We start from the raw sequence: 3,721 nt of genomic DNA, 5'->3' as shown, positions 1-3,721 counted from the left end.
TTTGTGCTAATAATGAGTCCTTTCTTCATTACTAGAATTAATTAGAGGGAAAGGTGTTAAAACCATTTGTTTTTGGTTCTTTTTCAGCCTCTTTACTCTAGATATTTAGGTTTGCGTTTTGAGCTATTCTTGTGAGCCTTATTTTTATAACTACCAAATTAATTTATTAAACAATAGATGGACCAGTGAGTAAATAACAGATTTTATATAATGTATCTATGTATATTACAGAGTAGTAGCTCAAGTTGAAATTTTTTTAGGGTGAATAGGGGAAAGACTATTTCCTCTGTCTGGGGATGGGGTGTTAGCAATTTACAATTGCCCTAGAGTGGAGAGACAAGTTAGGAGAAATTTCTTTATGCGGAGAATTGTTAAAGAATGGAATGCCTTTTGACAGGAAGTAGTGGAGACTAGCGCATTACAAGAGTTAGGTTCTGTTCTTGCCTGTATTGTCCAGCAGAGGTCACTGAACAGCAATTAGAAGTGGAATCCTAACAGTACGCCTCAAATCCTTTCACACACTGATTTTTTGTGAGGTGGCATGGAAGCAAATATGGTAGCTATTCTGTGCCAGCAGTGACCCACAGATACATAAGCAGCCGGTACTTTATTTCAGATTTTTTTTTGTCTCAGTTCTATGCTTGTGGGTGATGCTGGAAAGGCTGCTTTTGTTTCCCATCCTTTGATGCCCTGCGAAGGTGATGGTTAGCCCTTCTTGAACTGGTATAGCCCTTGTGGTGGTAATACTCGCACAGTAGTGTTAATTGGGGAAATCTATACTTTGACCCAGTAACAGTGCAGGGCAGAGGTATAGTGTTCAAACCAGAATGGTGTGTTACTTGGAGATAATGATCCCATGCTGTTGCTGCTCTTTGTCTTTCTCAGTGGTAGGGATTGTGGAACTATCAAGTTGCTGAAGTATATCCTATTCTTCAGCTATGGTGTCCTTGTGATGGGAATTGGGTGGATATTGTGTTTAGTGTAAAGTGCAGTCAAGCTCTGTTGTGAATGATTGTTGAGCTTCTCAAGAGTTATGAATATACAACATTGGATTTTTGGTTTGACTCTTGTGGAGTGACATTTAGGAGGAAGAAGTTGTTCCACTTTTGAGAGTGTCAGCCTCTGCATTGCTAGTGACAGAGGCTTACTTTACTAATTTTGAGGCATTGATCAACCATCTAACATCAAATAACAACCATTCTCTAATGGAGCAGCTTTCCCAACTTGGACTTTCCAGATGTTGATGAGGAGGATTCAATTACCAGGGAACATAGATTTAAGGTGATTGGTAGAAGGATTAGAGGAGACATGAGGAAAACCTTTTTCACCCAGAGGGTGATGGGGGTCTGGAATTCACTGCCTAAGTTGGTGGTTGAGGCTGAAATGTTCTACTCATTTAAAAGGTACCTGGATCTGCATCTGAAGTGCTTTAACTTGCAAGGCTATGGACCAGGAACTGGAAAGTGGGATTAAACTGAGCAGCTAGTTTCTTTTCTCTTTTGGGTTAGTGCAAACACGATGAGCTGAATGGCCTCTTTCTGCACTGTAACTTTTCTATGGTGCTATGAGGACTTTGCCAAATATGCTGGGCTGAGATTACTGCTTCAATGCCTTGGTCATTGACCACTTTTTATAGGGGTTTGGTTTTCAAATGGGTGTGTTTCTCACTGATGTTAGAAAGCATGAAAACAATTGAGACGAGCCACCAAGAGAGTGGTCGGATTCCATCTCCAAAGGGCATTATTGTACCATTTGAGTTTTTATATAACCATCCAGCAACTAGATTTTATTTTCATAACTTCTGATGGGGGAATTTAAACTCCCAACATCTAGGTTGCTAGTATTGCCATAATCATAAGTCTACTGTCTTATGACAGAGAAATTTTGACCAGGACAATGAGAGCAGCCTGACTTGCCTTTGAATAATGCAGTGGGATCATTAATGTCCATTAGAACAGACAGGATCTCAATTTGACGTGAACAGTCTGGCATGCATTCACATACTCATTAATTATAAATTGAAATATTCTTCCGTCCTTTCCCAATAATTTTATTCTGTTATTACCATTCATTTGCATGCGGTTGTAATAAACCCTTTTGTGCCAAGAAATCTAATGTTTTGCATAGTTTCAGTAGGAAACCTTTTTTTGATGACTAAAGTTTAGTAAGATGTCAATCTACTAATTTTGTCCAAATACTGGACAATCTGATTTAGACACAATTAGAAGAGGCAAACACTATGAGAATACTGAATAATTCAGAACAGGTTGCATAGATTAAGTTTGTATCCTGTTGAATGTAAAAGATTAAGGAATGGTCTAATTGAGTTATTTAAGTTGATTAAAAGATTTGGTAGTGTTGAGAGAAACTATTTCTTCAGGAGGAGTCCAGAACAAGGGCTTTATAAATTGTAATGGGGTGATTTCAGGAAGTACTTCTTCACATTAAAAAGTCATGGAAATTTGAAACACACTCTCAAAAAGCTATTGGGCTGCAGCATGCAGTCGTAGGAATCTACAGCACAGAATGAAGCCATTGGACCCCTCACGTCTGTGCTGGCTGAAGAAGAGTCTGACCCCATTTTTCCAGCTGTTAGGCTGTAACCTTGTAGAGTACAGAGTTCCAAGTGATGAGGGTTTCTGTCTTTACCACCCTTTCAGACAGTGAGTTCCAGCCCCAACTGCAATTTTTTTTTAAATTCTCAATTTGCCTCAAACCCAATTATTTTAAAGCTATGCCTCCTGCTGATTTAACTCTCTGTTGAGGCAAGTATGTCCTTCCTATCAATTATATCTAGGCCCCTCATGATTTTAAACATTTCAATTAAATCTCTCCTTGGCCTACCTTTTCTTAAAAAAAAAAGTAATGACTTCCTATTCAAATATTTCTAAGGTAAACTTTCCCAGTCCTGGCAACATCCTTGTGTATCTCCTCTATACCTAGTATGTAGTATGATCGCTAGTATGATCACATCTTTTCTGTAATATGGTAGCCAGAACTGTAACAGTTATTATTGTCTTTTCTTATCTCCTCTGCCATCTCTGTAGCCTCTGACACAAGTCAATAACTTCATCGCTCTCCAACGTGCCTCTTCTGCAACCCACTTCCACAGTATTGTTTTGTTATATTTCCATGCGTTTCCATTTCTTATGCAGCAAATGTATTGCACCCCTTTTAATTGCTCTTCCTTCCATTCAGAAACAACATCTCCAGAGGGTTTCTCCTTTCATCCCCCCCCCCCCTCCCCAACCCTCTACGTTATTTGTACATTTCCCTTTGACAATGTCATTCCAGAAGCATAGGATTAAGTTCCTGCATGTTCATTCGCTAGTGACACACTTCTTGTCAGCAAGATTGAAACCATCCTCTTGAGTTCATGACAACATTTGTGGCTTTGAGTTAATTTTTTTCATCTACTGTTTTGAGGTAATTCCATTGCTATAGAATCTGGACACAATTGTTCACCTCTGAGCTGAGCCACTTTCCTCCTGTTCAATCTATTATCAAAACTACTTTCCTCTACCTGTGGAATATTGCTTACCTCTTCACCTGTGTCTTCCCCACTGCTGTCAAAACTTGTCATCCACACCTTTATCATATTGGGGCTTTGCTTCTCCAGTTTGGTTTCTGTCAGGCTCCATGCTCCATGAATCCACCATTTACTCAAAATGTCCTCTGCTGCACCCTGTCACCTCTCCTTTCCAAACTGTACTCAGTTCCC

The sequence above is a fragment of the Carcharodon carcharias genome, chromosome 11 (assembly GCF_017639515.1).
Source record: "Carcharodon carcharias isolate sCarCar2 chromosome 11, sCarCar2.pri, whole genome shotgun sequence".
NCBI lineage: Eukaryota > Metazoa > Chordata > Chondrichthyes > Lamniformes > Lamnidae > Carcharodon > Carcharodon carcharias.
The sequence above is the reverse complement of the archived record's forward strand: the minus strand, read 5'-3'. Positions refer to the sequence as shown.